The sequence below is a fragment of the Macrobrachium nipponense genome, chromosome 38, assembly GCF_015104395.2.
Source record: "Macrobrachium nipponense isolate FS-2020 chromosome 38, ASM1510439v2, whole genome shotgun sequence".
NCBI lineage: Eukaryota > Metazoa > Arthropoda > Malacostraca > Decapoda > Palaemonidae > Macrobrachium > Macrobrachium nipponense.
In genome coordinates, this window is record NC_061098.1 from 41,292,443 (window position 1) to 41,303,533 (window position 11,091).

The window sequence follows — 11,091 nt, forward strand, 5'->3', positions numbered from 1 at the left end:
CCCGGGACCTTATTATGAAGAACAACCCAACTCCTCCAGCAAGAGACCTCTTGAAACAGTTGAATGTAGTCTGCCAATTCTTATCCCCTGTCCCTGGATGTCCCGGATCTTATGTTGGTATGACTTCTATGAAACTGTCCAAGAGGATTTCCTGCCACGCACAAGAGGGAGCAATTAAAAACCATATCATGAAAGCACACCAAGAAGCTATCTTCCACGATGGTCTTATCAAGAAAATTAAGATAATAGAGAGGGCTCCTGACCAGCGACAGCGACATTCCACACTGTTGCTGTTTACAACTTCTTGTGGGAGTTTATTCCAAATTCCCATAATGGGATGGGTTGCATCTCTTCAGCTCTAGTTTCCAACCATTATTTTTTGTCTGGTTTTCTTTAAATGTAAATAGGTTACTGTCTACATTTGTTATGTCTTTCAGTATTTTGAATGTTTCTATTAGTTGTCCTTGCGATCACCGTGCTTCTAATGCATACATGTTCAGACTCTCTAGTCGTCTATGGTTACCTATTTTTCTGATGGATGGAATTAACTTTGTGGCTCTTGCTTGTACCCTTCCTAATCTATTTATGTCTTTTCTTAGTGTCGGTGACCAAAACTGTACTGCATATTCAAGATGAAGTCTAACTATTGATGTGTAGAGCTGCAGTACCGTTTCCTCGTTTCTGTATATGAACTGCCTCCTTATGTAAGTGTTACATAAGTAGAATATATGGAATGTTATTCCATAATATATATATATATATATATATATATATTAATATATATATATATATTATATATTATTATAAATATATAATATCTTACTATATAATATATATATAATATATATATATATTAAAAAAACTAAAACTATGATTAATTAAAAACCAGTGACCCAAGAGGCCAACCAGATTGCTTGCAGGAATGTGATCAGACCAGATATGATAAAGTATGCTAAGATGACATATACAATAAAATAGGCTAGGATGACATGCTGTCACCTGTGCTCCTTCATTTATTTTGAAAACATTAGTCCAAGCTTCCTACTTGAGACAACTACCGCGACCTATAATTCAAACGGCCTACGTGATTTGTAATCTATGTCATCTGTGTGTATGTTCGTATGTTCGACCTACTGTCTGCTTCCTTTATGATTTGTAAACGAGATTGTAGTCGGATTTGAATTAGCCATCATCATTGGCAGACCTGTACAAATTTCCTCTGATCTTCATCACGTAATCTCAGAGAATAGAAGTAGTTTTTGTACCCGGTGTTTTCTACTAGAACCTCACATCAGAAAGAGATCGAATGAAGTTATAACTATCACCATGAGTTTAACATATCTCCGTCGTCATAATACAAGAAGATATTGACTTTGTAAGTTATCATCAAACCCCAAGACACTCCAATGAGTATGGAAGTGCATAACCAACCAACTTAGCGTAAGATTATCGCAAGTCTAACATAACCTCATAGGGCGCCTTATTATACAAGGCACAGCCCTTAAATTGGTGGCAGCATCTAACAAGAACTCTTCAACGTCTTCTGAAGAATAACGAATAATGTATCATATCAGAAGTCAACGACGACGAAAGCAACAGATTCTTCAAGCAACTTAGCATCATCGTTAGTGACCATCTTCAGCAGTGCATATCTTCAAGAAACAAACCTGACGTGTCTTCTTCCTCCTGCAACGCAAGCTTCATCCTAAGAGATGTCTCTCATTAGAATCATTCAATAAAACCTCATCGTTATTGAGTGTTTCCAGCACTTCAAGAAATAAACCGGACGCATCTGCAGCATCGGATCTTCAAGGGCTAGAATCATCCAAACAACGCGTACGGGGGAAACTCAAACCAAAACCAGGTCATCCGCTAAACAGAGAAGGAGGGCCAAGGGCACATCTTTATCGGAACACCGTGACTTCCCACAAAATTAAACTAAGTACAATCTTTTTATTCATTTGGAGTAACTGAGTGTATCCTTTGCAGGTCGAATTTTCGTTATTCCTGTGGCTGAAGTTACGAGACATTCTTAATCTTACTTTTTTACAGAAATTATCTACATCTTTGGGATTTCGCTACTGCGAGTTTTTATCTTTGAGTTTCTGTTTCCAGAAGTTCTCCTGAAATATAATAATATACTGTGTTAAATTTAACATTTTGGGTGATTATTAATTCTGTACGTAACAAATCATATTAAACATTGAATATGTGTTTACGCAGTGGACGTCTGTATTTATACAGATGCATGGATAGGGTAGTTAGGCACCGTAGTGATAAGAAAACAAACAAAAACAAGTGGAACACCCGTACAAATCTGGATAAATTAGAGGTAACACTATTTCGGGTCATGACAATAAAGGTTCCTTTGCAAGGTCCCGATCGCAGTTTCAGCCTTGAGTTATGTTTAAAAAATCGAATCCCTATGACTCAACTTAACTTTAAAAAATACGGCTGGATTGCAAGGAATAACATGTCTGTAAAAACTTTCATTAGGCTAACATACTTAACATTCATATAAACAAATCAACAAAATGTCTAAATGCGCTGACCTGGATCCCTCACTAATTCAAATTTTAGCAAAGAATGAAGTAAACCTCAGCAAGTACAAATAGTTATTATTGAATGCAATAGATAACTTGTTTTAATAGTAATCGCTCAATTCCTTATAGTTCAAGTCATTCTTACGTTCGTTGTTTTATACGTAACTAACAGCAACATAATACTAAAAACACACAATACGTTGTCGATGGTAATAAAGAGAAGAATCCTAATTATTATAAAAAGAAACAGGAAAACAGTAGCCCTAAAAATCAGAAACAAACAAATCTTGCTTCAACAAACTTGGTTACTGTGTCATCTAGTCAAACTGTCAGGGTCAGTTAAATCTGCCGAGTGTTCAAAGCAAAGCACATTTTCATAATAAGCGACTCTAGCAGAGCGGGAAGAGCGATGTTGGATCATTCATGCCAATACCTTTTTGAATTAAAAAGGAATTTTCCTATGAATCACACGACCGTATCAAGTAATCAGAGCAGGTTCTCGTAATTTTATTACAATCAGTTATTATAAGTAGTAGTGGATTAAGCCCGACTCTACGCGCCGTAAAAATTAGAATATCTTGTTTTTATTCCTTTAGTCCACGTAATATCCTGATTTACGGACTCACCGTCTGTTGTTCGAACTTCCCTATTGAGAAGTCCGGATAAGCGAGAGCTTACAGACACCTCAATAGTTATAAAAAACATTGATCTGTACCTAGTGTAATTGTAAGATATCCATCTATGGGTATACAAAACATTATCTTACCTCTTGCCAAATAAGGCATGTTTATCAAAGGAAAATTCTATAAACCTTCTAACATATTAAAATCCGTTTTGAACAAAAAGAGACAGTTAATCAAATAACTTATATAGAAGAACCAATCATTTGTCTCATAAATCGTAACATTGTTCAAGCAACCTAACAGAATTCTCCCACAGCCGCAGTCGCAGTTTGCACGCAAAATCTCGAGACGCATACACCCTCGAATGTCTTAGAGCGTGTAAACAGACTTTCCTGGGATCTGAAATTTTAATCCTTCCCGACACTCTGAAATATATCGATTTCCGCGAACAAAGCCCTATACACGATTGACTTGCAGCAACAAGTTAAATCTAATGATCCACAAAACCTATACATATAAATATCACATTTTTTATTGTTGCTAATTTTTAATCACACCCAACCAGTCGTAGATGAATCTCTCTTATACTCTGTCTAAAGTAATATCCGTAAAGTCATTCAAGCAGAGGTGATTCAGCAGAATTTTTTTTATCTTTTTTCTGAATACCAGGATGTTTCTCCAATAGCGAGTGATCTCTGGGGGAATCGGATGTCATCGAACACAAAATACGGTCTAAGGACAAACATAAAGCTATATATGGACCTTCGTATAGACTCCCAATGAAATTTCAAAATAGAGATAAATAACGAAGTTGAAAAAATGTTAGTTAATAGGAGTCATTAGGAAATCCCATATAATTTTTCCCTCAAACATCATGCCATAAAAGATCGGACTTGGCGTATCTGCGTAGATTTCTGTCGCTTAAACAAGGAAACGATTCCCAATCGTTTTCCAGTGCCATGTACCGACGATATCTTATCTTTGTTAGGTCAGAATAAATTTTTCACCAACTTGGACTTACTTAAAGGCTTTCACCAGATACCATTAGCTAAGTGAGTGTACCTCATACACCGCCTTCAGCACACTCAGGGGATATTATCAATTTTTACGTATGCCTCCAGCTTACGTTGCGCCCCAATTACAACATAGTGTTTGGAGACTTTTAGCGGATACCCTACATGCCTATATGGTTGAACTTGTAATCTTTTCTAATACCTTAGAAGTACATTCACATAAACTAGAGCTAGTGCTACAGAGACAAAGACAAATAATCTCAGAGAAAAATATCTAAATGTGAGTTTTAAAAACAGAACATGTTCATTTACATTTTATGTGTCTAGTCAAGGTCTTAAAGTAGTCCATGGTAAGGTGTCGGCTATTCATAACTTTCTGGTACCTATTAACGTAAGGGGGATACAGCACTTTTGCGCTGTAGTGGGTATTACAATTGTATGTAAATATGTAACTCTTCAATCATGACAGCTCCTTTAACAGATCTTACAAAGAAGGGCGTAGATTTATTATGGTCTGAAAAGCATCAACAGGCGTTCAATATCTTAAAATTGGAATAATGCAGCCCACCTAACTTAAAAATCCCTGATTTAAATAAGGATTTTTTTTTATTGTAACAGACGCCTCAGGCCAAGGGGTAAGAGGGGTACTACTTCTCTTTCCTATAGCTTTTTATTCACGAAAACTAAAGCCCTCTGAAAGTAAATATGCAGAAATAGGCAAGGAAGGGCTAGGTATCGTTAATTCACTAGTACATTTTAAGTTCATAATCTACGGCTATCCTGTTAAAGTCCTTACTGACCATAAGTCCCTTACCGAGTTTTTCAAAGGCTTTAATCACAGTCCCAAAGGAACTCGGCGGCATATGATCATTCAGGTCTTTAGAGCCAAGTTAAAATATCTACCTGGGAAAGCAAATATCATAGCTGACACATTATCAAGCAATCCCGCACCATATTGCAAAGAACCATTAATTGGACTAAAAGATATAAAAAACATCCGTGCCTATTGTTAAAACCATATCTAAACAAGAAAATTCATTAACCCAAGAGATCATGAACATTGAATACCTGTTACAAACTGAACAAAGCAAGAGTCAGCAGCAATAAGCAAAACAATAAACACTTCGAACGGAAACCCTAAAGCAAAAGTGTATTTAAAGTATGTGTATCAGAATTATGTAACGACCAGGTAGTAGTAATCTCTTTCATACCAATCGTCCTAAACGGGTTGCATTCCGTCATCCAGGGTTCTCTATTATGTCACAGAAAGCCAAATCACTGTTTTACTGGCCTACAATGCTTACAGATATAAAAAGCGCATAACTAATTGTAACACGTGTCATAAAAACAAGGGACACACTAAGACACGGGTCAGTTTAAGGGCCTATCCCGTGCCAAATCAATCCTCGAAAGAATACATGTAAAATCATTAACAAAGTTACGAGTCTGACAGAGGAAATAAACACCTCTTAGTGTTAATAGTTGCCTTGACACTTTATATAGAATTAATAGCACTAAAAGGCAAACACCGCAGTTGAGTGCGCTAGGAATATTTATGAGTGCTACATTAGTAAACATGGAATTCAACACATTATAATCTCTGACTCGGGTGGTGTAAATCAATAATAATTTCCTTAAACTCGTTGTATGAATTCCGTGCATTAGGAAAACCAATACCATATTTTATCACCCAGAGTCAATAGGTTTGGTAGAACGGATAAATAAGAAAGTGTCATGTCTTACGAGTTAAACTCATGATATTGGATCCGAACTGGATTATACCTTTATCGTTCATATCTCATATCAATAGAAATGATACCGCAAGTAGCCTTATGCGGTACGCTGCTAGAACACTTTTCCACATATTCAAGCCAACCATTAATTTATCAAATATATATTTAAAAAAAAAATAAATAAATAAATAAAAAAGTATGGATACAAGTGGAGTCGATATAATACACTCCGTAAGAAGTTGGAAGCCATACAAATTATAATAAAAAAGGAATCACGATAAAATCAATAAGCCAAACATAACCATAGGTTTATAAAATATCCAAATACATATGCGTAAAGATTTGAACTCTAACTTAACGCTTTAGTAACGACAAATAAGCTTAAAGTTCAAACACATATCAAAACCTACTAGCATATTGTCTGTCCCGGTGGTTTATATTCGTAGTCAATAAAAAAAAGAATAAGAAATGAAAATAAAAGAGATTTTAAAGTCAGGAAGTCTAGAAGTGAAAATGTATATCTATGCGAATAATCTTATATGGATCTTACAGGGTAAATAGTATATATAAAATTTGTATGGAAACCCTTTCCATTAGTTTGAGTAAGGAATATCTAATTTAACATAAGTAATTACATATATTTTACAATCTCGCTGATTTCCAACATGAAACTAATATTATATTGTTCAATTTTGGTTTTGTTTTTTTCAGACATTCTTCTCGTTTGGGTGGAGTATTAAAACAAAAAATACCCAATTTATACTAAAGTCGTATTTATTACAGCAAGTAACATAACTCTAAAGCTGGCTAAGAGCAATCTCCTGCCAGGTGAAAGAGGTCATCAGTCTAGAAGGTGCCTGGCGCGTTTGCCGAATCATCATTGTTCCTTTTAGCCCCAATAATATGCTTGCACAGGCTTCATCTGTAGTGTGTGTTGTCTCGTGCTTACAAAACACAAGCCAACAGGAGAGGAATGCTTAGCATGAACTTCTCATGGCAAGGCAGACGTTAGGTAACACGTGTCATGAAAACAAGGGACACACTAAGACACCTATCAGTTTAAGGGCATAGCGCGTGCCAAATCAATCCTTGAAAGAATATACGTAGAATTATCAACAGAATTACGAGTCTGACAGAGGAAATAAACACTTCTTAGAGTTAATAGTTCCCTTGACACGTTATATAGAATTAATAGCACTAAAAACAAACACCGCAATGGAGTGCGCTAGGAATATTTATGAGTGCTAAATCAGTGAACATGGAATTCAACACATAATAATCTCTGACTCGGGTGGTGTAAATCAATAATAATCTCCTTAACTCGTTGTGTGAATTCCTTTCCAGTAAGAAAACCAATACTATATTTTATCACCCAGAGTCAATCGGTTTGGTAGAACGGATAAATAGGAAAGTGCCAATGTCTTACGAGTTACAACTCGTGATATTGGATCCGAACTGGATTATAGCGGTTCTTGCGGTTTTAAATACCTTTATCATTCATATCTTGTATCTATATAGAAATGATACCGCAAGTAGCCTTATACGGTACGTTGCTAGAACACTTTTACAGTATTCCGGCAACCTTTAATTTATCAATATCTATAAAAAAATAATATATCAATAATAAATATTACAAAATAAATAAATATGGATACAAGTGGAGTCGATATAATACACTCCGTAAAAAGTCGGAAGGGTTACAAATTATAACAAAAAAGGAATCGCAATAAAATCAATAAGCACAACGTAACCATAGGTTAATTAAATATCCAAATATATATGCGTAAAGATTTGAACTCTAACTTAACACTTTAGTAATGACAAATAAGCTAAAAGTTCAAACACATATCAAAACCTTCTGACATATTGTCTGCCCCGGTGATTTATATTCGTAGTCAATGAAAAAAAAAAAAAATAAAATAAAATAAAATAGATTTTAAAGTCAAGAAGTCTAGAAGTGAAAATGTATATCTATGGAATAATCCTATATGGATCTTACAGGGCAAATAATATATATAGAATTTGTATGGAAACCTTTTTTCATTAGTTTGAATAAGGAATATCTAATTTAACATAATTACATTTATTTACAATCATGCAGATTTCCAACATGAAACTAATATATTGTTTAATTTTGGTACTGTTTTTTTTTTCAGACATTCTTCTCGTGTGGGTGGAGTATTAAAATAAAAAATACCCATTTTATACTAAAGTCGTATTTATTACAGCAAGTAACGTAACTCTTAGCTGGCTGAGAGCAATGTCCTGCAAGGTGACAACGTTATCAGTTCTGAAGGTGCATGGTGCGTTTGCCGGATCAGCATTGTTCCTTTTGACCTCAATAAACCGCTTGCAAAGCAGGTTGGCTGGAGAGAGGAATGCTTAACCCGAACTTCTCATGGGCAAGGCAGACGTTAGGTACAAGTGTCTATCCGTATGTGCAATGCAACTTTAATTAAGGAAGTGCAATTGTTTTAAAATTAATGAACCAAATAAGCAAATAGAATTTCTTTAACATCAAAATGAATTATTTTTTTCTGAACCTCATAGACAATTAGATTCAATAATTCAGCTTATGACATTGGTAAACAGATATTTAGAAGTATCAAGTCATGGATATGAAATATTTACTTGCAACATTAGTCTATTACAATTCAAGTAAATCACATTCATGGGAAAATGTCACATTTTCTTGAAAAACCCAAAGTTTATATAGAAATTAGTTACATAGTGGGTTCTTTCGTAGCATCTGACTAAAAAATTAACCTCAGAGGATGCGCGCGAGAAAATTGAATACGAACCTTTTGTTAGGGGCACATAGGATCGGATTTTATCACAGCTTAATTTCAGTAAGCATAGAGAAATGCAGAATCATGATTAATATTCTCTTTGACTCTTATATTGCCTGGCAATCTTACAAATAGCTCCGTTTTCCACTTCTTTATCTAGTAACTTACTACCAGTAATAACAAATTTTCTTTGGGATTCGTATTGATATCTGTTTATTTTTTATAATTATGGATATTTTTACGGTCATCATACACCTAGATAGATTCACTCATTCTTATAATGCCATGGATAAAAAAGTTTGTACAGCTGACTCTTTTGAATTCCATAAAATATCAGCGAATTCATGTAGTTTAAGTGTAGTCCTTAACGGCTTTCTCCCTCCCATATTTGGATGTTGTCTGAATTTACTTTGCCTTGTGACAAGTATAATTTCACTTACCGGCTGATTAATGGAACCTGGTTACAGTATCCTGCCCGAACAGATCGTCTACAACTTCAAAAACCCGTTCGTCGCTGCGGACGACTGCAATGTGAAGGGAATAAGCATCATCATAAGTGAACAAGCTCATTTCATGGACTTCTTGGACCGACACCCGTATCCTATCATTAATCTCGTTTTTTAATGCGGAATGCTCTGGCAGCTGTCGCAATCGCAATCGACTACAAAGGGACATACTTCCGACAATTACGACCATTCAACTCTACGTTTGATGGCGAAGGACTCGTGCTGGGGATGATTTTATTCATCGCGAACGTATTCGTATGGCATAGGATGCAGAGGACAAGTATGGGCGCAAAATAGAATGCCGAACCCTGCCCAGGCAATTTCCCCTTGCTTTTAACCATTTGGAATAGGCCATTTCATTTGGCTATAAGTAGTTGTCTGGAACTGTGTAATGGACGAAAAGTTGTTCGAAACGCTAAAATGTGCAGTGGGTATCACCTCGGTCATGCATCCAATATATAAAGTATCATGTATCCCATATATAATAATAAAATCAAAATATATATGTGCGTGTACGCACTAGGAATCTATTTAAAGTGCACCTAGATTAATCACTTAGATTAGTCATTTATGTTAATCAGTTGTTTTAAGTGCACATATATTGATCATAATTATATGAATCCATATAAATATGTATAAATAAATCAGGTAGCCTATGATCAATCTGTTACCTTTAATCTTACCAGTAACTGCAGTTAGTATATGGGTCAATGAATCAGCATAAAAATTAATAATTTTTATCACTTCATATATGAATTTTTATCAGTTAAAATATGATTTTTATCGTGTTAATCTTTATCTTATGCAATTATCAGAGTACATTAGTATTTTCTGTAGCATATGTATCTTAATGAGTTGAAGTGAAAACCTGTACCATTATATATCACGTGATCATTATTATTTACGAATATCATCATATGCATATGTCTTACATCTTATTACTTGAATCTGTATTTGTGTACACCATGAATTTTTTTTTACTTATAAGTATTTTCTATATATCTATATATATTCACCATAGTGTCTGTATCACACTCCTATAAGTCAAATGCAAGTCAAGCTTGAGTAATATTCAGTGGTTGTTTTTGTAGTCGACCGAGCATTATGTAAATGTTACATAAGTAGAATATATGGAATATTATTCCATATATATAAAAAACTAAAACTATGATTAATTAAAAACCAGTGACCCAAGAAGTCAACCAGATTGCTTGCAGGAATGTGATCAGACCAGATACAATAAAGTATGCTAAGATGACGTATACAATAAAATAGGCTAAGATGATGTGCCATCACCTGTGGTCCTTCATTTGTTTTGAAAACATTAGTCCAAGCTTCCTACTTGAGACAACTACCGCAACCTATAATTCAAACGGCCTACGTGATTTGTAATCTATGTCATCTGTGTGTATGTTTGTATGTTCGAGCTACTGTCTGCTTCCTTTATGATTTGTAAACGAGATTGTAGTCAGATTTGAATTAGCCATCATCATTGGCAGACCTGTACAAATTTCCTCTGATCTTCATCATGTAATCTCAGAGAAGAGAAGTAGTTTTTGTACTCAGTGTTTTCTACTAGAACCTCACATCAGAAAGAGATCAAATGAAGTTATAACTATCACCATGAGATTAACATATCTCCGTCGTCATAACACAAGAAGATATTGACTTCGTAAGTTATCATCGAACCCCAAGACACTCCAATGAGTATGGAAGTGCGTAACCAACCGACTTAGTGTAAGATTATCGCAAGTCTAACAGAACCTCACAGGGCGCCTTTTTATACAAGGCACAGCCCTTAAATTTATGTATCCCACTAGTTCCCGTGCCTTCTTTTCAGCTTTTATGCATCGTTACATGGATTTTAAGACCTTGGTAATAATG